This window comes from Lithobates pipiens, unplaced genomic scaffold, assembly GCF_037356315.1.
Source record: "Lithobates pipiens isolate NorthernLeopardFrog02 unplaced genomic scaffold, aLitPip1_a1.2 Scaffold_23, whole genome shotgun sequence".
Classification (NCBI taxonomy): Eukaryota; Metazoa; Chordata; class Amphibia; order Anura; family Ranidae; genus Lithobates; species Lithobates pipiens.
This window is the reverse complement of record NW_027507785.1, coordinates 21,156,578-21,168,211: the sequence shown is the minus strand read 5'-3', so window position 1 is coordinate 21,168,211 and position 11,634 is coordinate 21,156,578. Positions and strand designations below refer to the sequence as shown.

General features: G+C 42.1%; 1 long non-coding RNA gene across 1 annotated transcript; it reads right to left on the bottom strand.

Annotated features, from left to right (window-relative positions):
• Nucleotides 1-859: 859 nt before the first annotated feature.
• Nucleotides 860-7,854, bottom strand: LOC143927264 (uncharacterized). The gene is made up of 3 exons (XR_013262256.1): nt 7,794-7,854; nt 1,474-1,616; nt 860-1,367 (listed from the first exon to the last, which is right to left on the bottom strand). It is a non-coding gene; the product is annotated as an uncharacterized LOC143927264 (long non-coding RNA).
• Nucleotides 7,855-11,634: the final 3,780 nt, after the last annotated feature.

Sequence of the window (11,634 nt, the reverse complement as noted above, 5' to 3'; positions counted from 1 at the left end):
CATTGGCTATAGTCTGCTTTGCGGCTATCAGGAGTGTAAGAACTCATTTGAATAGTTTCTGATTCAGAAAGGCTGGTTTTAAATTAAGGAGAGCTATAATTGGGTCTGGAAAAATTGGACGATCAAAAAATTTAGTAATTATCAGAAAGATCTTTTTTTTCCAAAATGATTGTACAATTGGGCAATGCCACCAGGTATGTATATAGGTACCTTTTTCTGGACAGCCACGAAAGCAGAGGCCAGTGTTGTCTGTTGAGAATTTGGCGATTCTCGCAGGAACCAAATACCAGCGTGTGAGAACTTTATATGACGATTCAGACGCCAATATATTTATAGAGGAAGATTTTGTGAAAGACCATATGTTGGACCAAGATCTAGAATCGATCGTACAATCCAAATCTTTTTCCCACTTGGCCACATATTTAGGTATAACAGTATTAGAATTAGATATCAATTGTGTATACAATGATGTAATACGACCTTTAGCATGTGGTTCCTTGAGACAAAACCTTTCAAATTGAGAAATATGTAAGTTTACATTTAAATTGAGAAGAGGCGTATAAAAATGTTTGATTTGGAGATATCTGAATATTTCTGATTGTGGAACCAAAACATTTTAATGCAAATGTTAGGTATAATCAGGGCCCTGATCATTAGTGCAGCCCCATCAGTGCAACATATTAGTGCCGCCTCATCAGTGCCAATAAATGCCCATCAATGCAGCACCATCAATGCCCATCAGTGCCAATAGTGGTGATCCCAGCATAAGTAAGAATCTTTTCAGTCCCAGGGACTGGAAAAGGACACGTGGCCACACGATGAGACTGGAAGATAATCGATTTTCCCTTAAGCTGCACAGGGTTTTTTTTTTTTTTTTTTTACTGTCATGGCGGTAATGATGTGGATCTCATAGATTGCAGAGAAAATGTTGGGACTTTAAATGAGGCCAGATGACCTCCATCCCTATTGATACAGTAAAAAGAAAGGGTTGGGACTTTGACGAAGCATGCGATTTTGGAAGCAACAAGCAGAAGAGCAACAAAAATCAAATAGTGTAGATTTATTAACTATAGATTAAATGTATAGCATAGGGCACAAAGATACACATTGTATAATCCATGATCCATCATAAGTAGTAAATATATTGAAGTATTACACATCAAAAACATCAATCCCACAGTTCATACATCAAAAGCATTGACTTCATGTGTAAGCAATTTTGCACATAGTAAAAAATCAATAGAATTAAGTAAAAACATTCCAGAGTCTAGTAAAACTGCATGTTTGGATGTGGTTTGTAGTATTTAAAGCTCTACGCGTTTCGTGGCTACATTGCCACTCATCAGGAGCTGATATATGATGAATATCTGTGGGACGAAAAATGGTGTGCCAACAATTAGTCAGGTTTGTATAATAAATAAGAAAAAATGGGGGAAAAGGGACAGTGTATCCAAATCAAGTACCCATACTTACGGGTCCGGGAATGGCTAGAGGCGCAATCACGGGCAACGGAAGTAGCCAGGAGTGTCAACTGACACGGGAGCTGAGGCAGACAGAGCGTGCGGTGTCGCGATGAGGCAATGTACCATTGATGTGAACCAAAAGTGATCATCACCCTATGATGAATAATTGAATGTGTGAGTGTAAATTAATTAATTGAGATATCTAAGTGACTGAAATATAATGTGAATTGGATTGGAAAAAGGTGTGGCACAGTTTAAGGAATGTGAGATAGTGAAATCATGTTGAGAACAATGGAAATGCTCCAACGGTGGTAAACACCATCGTGTAAGGATAAATAAAAATTTAATGTGAACTAAATCAACAACAGTAACAGAAACAAAACAAGTGAGTGTTGAAAACAAAAACCACTAAGTGAGTGTACTGTGAAACAATACCTGGGTGTGTTGAACATACTGCTTACGGCCAGTAACCACAGATCAGGGTAAAGGGCCAGTCACCGCAGCCCTTTACCATGTGATCAGCTGTGTCCAATGACACCTGATCATGATGTAAACACAAGCCAATTATCTGCATTCCTTTCCTCACGCTGACAATATGAGAGGAGAGCCGATAACCGGCTTGTGTTAAAGGAACATCTACACTGATAATCAGGGCAGTTTCAACAGTAACCACCAGTGCCGCCCCAACCAGGGTCACCTATTAGTGCCTACCAGTGTTCTCAATCAGTGCTCCTGTTCTATCAGATTACCGCTACCCATCAGATTGTGTAACGGAAGTGACCTTTCAACCAAAAAATACTTACTGCACACGTGCTATGCGTTCCAAACACTTCGTGATCTGATGGGTAGCGGTATTCTGATAGTACACCCATGCAGACATCTTACTACACCCAGCTACATCTTGAATTTCAGAGTAATTTTAGCAATAAACTGAGCGTATATAAAAAAATATTAGGGGTGCACCGAATGGAAATTTTGGTGGCAAAACAGAAAATACAGGATACACTTTGCTGAAAACCGAAAAGTTGCAGTTTTAAAAAAAAAAATTAACATTTTCATATATAAAATTGTATTATTTTCGACCTTTTAGTTAATATCAATTTAAATTAATATGAATTTATTATTGGCCATTAGTGACACCTTTAGAGCAAGAAAAGCTCAAGAAACATGTAGTCTGCAGTCCCCGGCCATCTCTGGCATCGTGTCCCCAGTCCCCGGCCATCTCTAGCATCGTGTCCCCAGTCCCCGACCATCTCTGGCATCCTGTCCCCAGTCCCCGACCATCTCTGGCATCCTGTCCCCAGTCCCCGACCATCTCTGGCATCCTGTCCCCAGTCCCCGACCATCTCTGGCATCCTGTCCCCAGTCCCCGGCCATCTCTGGCATCGTGTCCCCAGTCCCCGACCATCTCTGGCATCGTGTCCCCAGTCCCCGACCATCTCTGGCATCGTGTCCCCAGTCCCCGACCATCTCTGGCATCGTGTCCCCAGTCCCCGACCATCTCTGGCATCGTGTCCCCAGTCCCCGACCATCTCTGGCATCGTGTCCCCAGTCCCCGACCATCTCTTGCATCGTGTCCCCAGTCCCCGACCATCTCTCGTATCATTTCTGCAATCTCTTAAAGTTAAACACACTGCTAATAGTATTAGCAAAAATTTCCATTTGGTGCACCTCTAGCAGACATGATACAGAAGATGGTCAGAGACTGCAGACATGATACAAGAGATCAATGCAGTCTCACAAGCGTCTATCAAATGCAGCCTCCTCAGTGTCCAGATAAGAGCGGCGATCTCCCGATGTGTCAGGGAGCTAGATTTTAATTTCCCGGCTGCAGTAACAATGTCCCACCTCCTGTTATCACGTCATACCAATTCAATGTCCTGGCATTGGATCAGTGTGTTGTCTATTACAGGAGGCGGGGCGTTGTTACTACGGCCACCCAGACAATTCAGCGGCCTGATACAGGGGGAAGGGAGGAGAGCAGAGGAGAATGGAGGGGAGGAGATCAGAGGAGAGCAGAGCAGATGGGAGGAGAGCAGAGGAGAGGGGAGGAGTAGGGAGGAGAGGGGAGGAGTAGGGAGGAGAGCAGAGAAGAAGGAAGGGAGGAGAGCAGAGGAGAAGGGAGGAGAGCAGAGGAGAAGGGAGGAGAGCAGAGGAGAAGGGAGGAGAGCAGAGGACCTTGAGCTGCCAGGATAAACTCTACAATGGGCGGCACACGCAGAAATGCACCACTAAAAAAAAATGAAAAAAAAAACTTCAGTGCACCACTAAGAAATATAGTATATTGACATCTGTGATTCTGTTTGGATGTTACATTTTGAAAGAAGCTGAATGCCGGCAGAAGGAAGGTGGCGGAGACTTGGTACACCTCGCACTGCTCAGCGCTAGAGCTGCATGATTAATCGTTAAAGAATCGAGATTGCGATTCTACCCCTCCCGATCTTAAAAAAGCATTTCCTCCATTCATTGCAGAGAGTTCTCTGCTCAAGCCGACAGCTGTAAAAAAGTACAGCCTCAGTCGCCCCCATCAGCGCAGCCTCAGTCGCCCCCATCAGCGCAGCCTCATCCGCCCCCATCAGCGCAGCCTCATTTGCTTCTATCAGTGAAGGAGAAAAATTACCTGTTTGCAAAATTTTGCAACAAACTATGAAAACGTTTTTGGTTTTCTTTTCAAAATTTTCAGTCTTTTTTTGTTTGTTTAGCAAAGAATAAAAAACCCCCAGTAGTGAAAAGAAAGCTCAATCTGTGTGAAAAAAAAAATATATATATAAATATTTCATATGAGTACAGTGTTGTATGACCGCGCAGTTGTCATTCAAAATGTGACAGCTCTGACAGCTGAAAAATGGCCTGGGCAGGAAGGGGGTGAAAGTGCCAAGCAGGCAAGTGGTTAAAGTACAACTAAAGGCAATTTTATTTTTTATGGGAGAGTGGAGAGGGATTAAAACACCAAACAGATTTTTTTATTTGGGAGGTCAGTGCCGCTGTTGGGGGGGGGTTCCCCCGCTCTAATTGTCCTGTTTACCGTTATCACCGAGAAACAAATGTGAAAGAAAATTCCACCTTTTGGGTTGTCACCAGAGCAGGAATAGAGAGGAAATCTTCCAATGGGAACACTAGTTCTGCTGACAACCAGGGAGTTCGCTTGCTTTGGAGGGATTTCCGTTCACTTCCTGTTCTGACTATATGACAGGAAGTGAAGGGAAATCCCTCCAACTGAACTTAAAAGGCAAAAAAATAAAAAAATCTGACAGGGGTTATAACCCAACTTTAGAGCTCATTTATATGTGCAGCAGCCCTTGTCACCCCTAAGATAAAACGATTCACGGTGAATAACTTTTTCGTCATTTGACAGGCGGCGAGGAGGCAATATGACCGACCGCGGCTCAACCGTCTACTTTCACTGCCCTCCCCCGGCTGCCCATATGAATGAGCCCTACGGAAAAGAAAGAAAACATTTTTTTTTTGCCGTCAGTTTCACTCTAAATAAAGTAAACAATAAAAAAAAAAAAAAATAATAAATGAATGAAATAAAAAAATGTAATATAACAAAAACTACAAATTATTATTATGTACTTTACATATTTTTTTAAAAATGGATTTTTGATATATTTATTTTTTTCACATTTTATCGTGTTGGATCACTTCTTTTAATTTTGTTTATGTAATAATAATATTAATAACTTTTTTTTACTATTTCTATTTGAATATTATAATATTTAAATGTAATAAAAAGAATAAAATTACTATTATTAATAAAAAAAAAAATATTTTTTACTATTTATTTTGTGTTAACAATAACCTAATTTTTGCATTATTAAAAAGAACTAAACAATTTTTTTTTTTTTTTAAGTAGTAAATCGCAGCTTAAATAAATAAATACCATGCAAATCATTGTCATAGTATGCATCGCATGCTAACACAATATGAGAGACTTACCTTAGAACAAAGCCCTTCCAGCGGAGAGCTGTCACCCCTCCCCCAGTCTTCCTTCTGGGTATGCAGCCTCCGGCTACGAGTGGCCGGGGATGTGATGACGTCACTCCCGGACCTTCAGAGTGCATTGCACCGGTGACGTCACCGGGCTGCATGCAGTATGAATATCTCCTAGAGTCGGACCAGTGATGGTGAACCTTGGCACTCCAGATGTTTTGGAACTACATTTCCCATGATGCTCAACTACACTGCAGAGAGCTTGAGCATCATGGGAAATGTAGTTCAAAAACAACTGGGGTGCTGAGGTTCACAATCATTGAAACCATGGGTGCTCAACCTGCGGCCCTCTGGATGCTGAGCTACAAGTCCCATGAGGCATTGCAAGCCACTGACACGCATGACTCCCAAAGGCATGATGGGACTTGTAGTACTTGTACTCATGTCCGAAACAGTGGAAGTTTAGGAGATATTCACTGTACCTAAAGCCCGATTATAGGCTGACCTGTAGCTACAAGTTCAAAAACTAAGTTTACTCCCACTTTAATTTGTTTTATTTTTGCATTATAATAATAAATAAATTTATTTTATTTTTTTATTTCATAATAACAATATAGTTGTATTATTCATTTTATTTTTAATTACCTTAAATTAATATTATGCAAAACAATATAATATATTATTTAAAAATTATAATAGATCATTAATATATAATAATCTCATTAATTTGGTATAATTTAAATGTTATTACCAACAACGATATTAATAAATGTTTTATCCTTTTATTTATTTTTTTAACGTTTTATTATTCCTTTTGAATTAAATTATTAATAATATTATTCAAAACTATAAAATGAATTTGGTATAATTTAAATTTTATTACCAACAATAATACTAATAAATAATATTTTTTATATATATATATAATATTGTTTTATTATTCTTTTTTAAATCAAAACTATTAATATTATTAAAAACAATAAAAATAAAATGAAAACGATACCAAATGAATGTTATATTTTTATTATTTGAATAATATTGTTAATTTAAATTAAAAAGAATAAAACTATATTGTTATAAAAAATAAATAAAAAAAAAAAACATTTATTATTATTATTGCTGGCAATAAAATATAAATGATACCAAATTAATTTTATATTTTTATTGTTTTGAATAATATTAATAATTTTCAATTAAAAAAGAATAACTATATTGTTATTTTTTTTTAAATATAATAATAATAACAACAATAATATTATTATTATTATTATTAGGTTTAATTCTTTAATTGTTTTAATAATAACAATATAGTTATTTATTTCTAATTTAAAATTATTAATATTATTCAAAACAATAAAAAAAAACAACATTAATTTGGTATCATTTAAAAATCGCAACAACAACAACTTTAATGAAACAAAATAAAATTGTTATATTGGTATTACCATTATATAATTAAAAAAAAAAATGTAATGCAAGAGGATAAAATTTAAAAATAAATGATCCAAAGTTAATAATAATAATAATAATAATAATAATAATAATAATAATAATATTATCGTTATTGTAAATAATCCAACAAGATAAAATGTGAACCTAAAATAAATATTAAAAAAATATATATATAAAATATAAACAGCAACAAAAAATATATAAATATTGATAAGAAATGATTATTATGAAGACAAATAATAAAGATAATAATAATAATAATTTAGAAAGGTTTCCTATTTGTAGGAAGGAGATGAGGGTTCCATGGATCTCATAGTTTTCCATCAGGCTGATCCTCGGGCTTCACACACACAGCGCCCCTCTATGGCTCCCTCCTCCCCTCCCCCCTCACTGGGGAGGCCGGATTGGGTGTCAGGAAAAGTTGGGTGACACTCCGCCTCTAGTGTGAGGACCCTGAGTCACCCCAAATCCCTGCCGGTGTCTTGTGAAATAGGGTCCTCCATCAGATGCTGTCCCCTGCGTACTGCGCATGCACAGTACACAGGAGCACAGATTCCGAAAATTGCCGAGGACGAACGGCGCCTGCGCCGTGAGTCCAGGTTCTATCCCCACTATCCAAGTGGACATAGAGTTAGAATAAAAAAGAGCCGAGCGCAGCGAGGCCGAGCCCGAAGCGTGGCGAGCTAAGCTCGCCCGCGAGGGGCCCTCTAAAATTCTAAACCCTATGTCCGCTTGGATAGTGGGGCTACCTCCTCCACTCACGGCGCAGGCGCCGTTCAGCTTCGGAGATTTTCCGAAGCTTCGTCTGCTCCGTACTGCGCATGCGCAGTACGGAACGGACACATATGGATGGCCGGACTCTATTAGGCAGAACACCGGTCCTCCCCCCGGCCTCTTATCCGCCCCCCGTCGGTCATTTTCACCACCCAGACAACCGGAACTCACCAACTTCACTGCCACCGAGACTCAGCCGCTCACCGGCGCCGCCTACTTCCCTCCCGGGGACCTCCCACCTCTCTAGTGTCCGCCACTAGAGGCCGAACCTCCCTCCCCCGCTTCTCACTACCCCTGTAGCTGCTAATCGCGGTGTGCTATGGGACTCCGATAAAATGGCCGCCGGAACAGGATTCAGTATGCTCTGTTGCTATGAAGTGGTGGGCGGGAGGGCGGCCATTTTTGTGAAGACTAGAGTCTATCTTGTCAATGAATGTAGAATAGGTGAGTGGAGAGGGGGAACCCTTGTGAGGGCACAGGGCAGAATAAGAATGGCATACTAAAATCGCTACATGGTTCATATAGTACTGAAAATAAAGAACTAAAGGCACAACTAAACCCTTGGCAGTTTTTTTTTGTGTCATCTGTTTCCAATTGGGGAGATTTCCCTTCACTTCCTGTCCTATAGCCAAAACAGGATGTGATAGAAAATCCCTCCTAAATGGAAGGACTCCATGAACCAGATCACCAGAACTTGTGTCCCCATAGGGAGTTTTCCTCTCTATTCCTGTTCTGGGGACAGCCCAAAATGTCGGATTTTCTTTACATCCACTTTTGATGACAGCAGCAAACATGAGAAATAGAGAGAACAATTCTGCCTGGCAGGGACACAGAAAGAAATACAAACCTGATGGATTCTAATCCCTCTAATATCCAAAACTTAAAAAACAGATTTTTATTTTAGTTATACTTTAACCCCTTCAGATCCGCGCTATAGCCAAAAGATGGCTACGTCGCGGCTCTGCTTTGCCGGGAGTAAGTCTATTGACGTCCTCTCCTTTCCAAGCTCGCCACGCCCCCTGGAGGGCTTGAGTGGTGTGCGCTGTGATCACCCAAGTCAATGAGACTCGGGTGATCACAGATCGGCGTAAGGGGCCGATCCTAACCCCTTACCACGTGATCAGCTGTCAGCCAATGACAGCTGATCATGTGATGTAAACAGAGGAGCCATAATCATTTTGTCAGCGTGAGAAGAAAAAAGCCGATCACCGGCTGCTGTTTGGGATATGGGACATGGGTCCCGAAGAGGAAGAGCCTCTGTGCCCACCAGTGCCGCCTGACAGTGCTAGCAATCAGTGCCCACAGTAAGTACCAGCAATCATTGCCCACAGTAAGTACCAGCAATCAGTGCCGACAGTAAGTGCCAGCAATCATTGCCCACAGTAAGTGCCAGCAATCGGTGCCCACAGTAAGTGCCAGCAATCGGTGCCCACAGTAAGTGCCAGCAATCGGTGCCCACAGTAAGCGCCAGCAATCGGTGCCCACAGTAAGCGCCAGCAATCGGTGCCCTCAGTAATCGCCAGCAATCGGTGCCCTCAGTAATCGCCAGCAATCGGTGCCCTCAGTAAGCGCCAGCAATCGGTGCCCTCAGTAAGCGCCAGCAATCAGTGCCCACAGTAAGCACCAGCAATCAGTGCCCACAGTAAGTGCCAGCAATCCGTGCCAAGAAGTGCCACCTATCAATGCCCACCAGTGGTGCCAATCAGTGCCTCACCAGTGCCACCTAGCAGTGCTGCCTGTCGGTGTCACATACCAGTGTCGATCAGTGCCCATCACTGCCTCCCACCAATGCCACCTATCAGTGCCCACCAATGCCACCTATCAGTGCCCACCATTGCCACCTCATCAGTGCCCACCAGGGTCTATTAGTGCCCATCATTGTCGTCTTATCAGTGCCCGTTGGTGCAGCCTCATCAGTATACATCAATGATGGAGAAAAATTACCTGTTTGCCAAATTTATTAACAAAATATGAAACTGTTTTGTATTTTCTTTAAAAAGATTCGGTCTTTTTTCATTTTTTTTAACAAAAAAAAAAAAAAAAACAGAGGCCATCAAATACCACCAAAAGAAATCTCTATTTGTGGGGAAAAAAAATGCTAAAAATTACATTTGGGTAAACAGTACCATGACCGCGCAATTGTCGTTCAAAGAGTGACAGCGCTAAAAGCTGAAATTGAGTCTGGGTAGGCAGGGGGTTTAGGTGCCCAGTAAGCAAATGGTTAATGAGGACCAATCAGAGACGGTATGTAGAAGATTCAGAATAGTAATTCATGAAGTATATTTTGATTTGGGTGAAAGCACAGTTGTCGCGGTACCCCCATAGGAACCGCTAGAAAGTTCCCCATGGTTCCTTTTCCCAACATATTAATTGGACCAATTTAAAAATAGCGCCTGAAAAGCTCCTCTCAAGCCTCCCCAGTGTGAAAGCTCTAGTGCTATCACACTGGGGCAGTGCGCTTGCGGGACGGGAGAAAAAAGTCCTGCAAGCCGCGTCTTTGGGGCGGTGTTGGAGCCGTGTATACGGCGCTCCCAAAACACCCTGCCCATTGAAATGAATGGGCAGAACCGACCAAGGGCCTGCAAAGCCCTTGAGCAGCGCCGCAACACGGACGCTATTAACCCTTTCTTCAGCCGCTAGCGGGGGTTAAAAGCACCCCACTATCGGTCAAATAGCGCGGCTATAACGGCAGTAAAATGCCTCTAAAAATAGCGGCCCTTTAACGCTAACGTCCACACCGCCCCCAGTGTGAAAAGGGTCTACGTGATTTGATATTATATTATTTCACCCTTTCCCAGCAGTTCCCCCGCAGCCAGGCACACAATCACAGTCATTCTTCTTCTCATTTACTGTTATGCCCCATACACACCATCAGATTTTCTGCAGATTTTTGTCTTCAAACCACGTAGTACAAGGGCCTGCCTGATTGCCTACAAATTGAAACTCCTAAGGTCTGACCTCATATTATATGTTTTTGGTAAATCTGAAGGAAAAAAATCTGCAGAAAATCTGATAGTGTGTATGGAGGATTTACAGTCCCGAGGGTGTTCTTTTTGGTGCTTTTTTTGAGGGACAGCTGGGATGGGGAGTGAGTGGGATACTCCAAAAGAAAAATCTATGTGAAAAATGAGGACACTAAACTTCCTTCTGTAGAACTGTAAGCAATATATTATATTACTGTATTTACACTCACCGGCTACTTTATTAGTACTTGCACACCTTGCTAGTAGCGGGTTGGACCCCCTTTTGTCTTCATTGTTGGTGGCATAGATACAACAAGGTGTTGGAAACGTTCCTCAGAGATTTTGCTCCATAGTGACATGATAACATCACGCAGTTCCTGCAGATTTGTCGGCTGCACATCCATGATGCCAATCTCCTCTTCCACCACATCCCAAAGGTCCTCTATTGGATGAGATGTGGTGAGATGTGGTGGCCATTGGATGAGATCTGGTGAGTGTGGAGGCCATTGGATGAGATCTGGTGAGTGTGGAGGCCATTGGATGAGATCTGGTGAGTGTGGAGGCCATTGGATGAGATCTGGTGAGTGTGGAGGCCATTGGGTGAGATCTGGTGAGTGTGGAGGCCATTGGATGAGATCTGGTGAGTGTGGAGGCCATTGGGTGAGATCTGGTGAGTGTGGAGGCCATTGGGTGAGATCTGGTGAGTGTGGAGGCCATTGGATGAGATCTGGTGAGTGTGGAGGCCATTGGATGAGATCTGGTGAGTGTGGAGGCCATTGGATGAGATCTGGTGAGTGTGGAGGCCATTGGGTGAGATCTGGTGAGTGTGGAGGCCATTGGGTGAGATCTGGTGAGTGTGGAGGCCATTGGATGAGATCTGGTGAGTGTGGAGGCCATTGGGTGAGATCTGGTGAGTGTGGAGGCCATTGGGTGAGATCTGGTGAGTGTGGAGGCCATTGGGTGAGATCTAGTGAGTGTGGAGGCCATTGGGTGAGATCTGGTGAGTGTGGAGGCCATTGGATGAGATCTGGTGAGTGTGGAGGCCATTG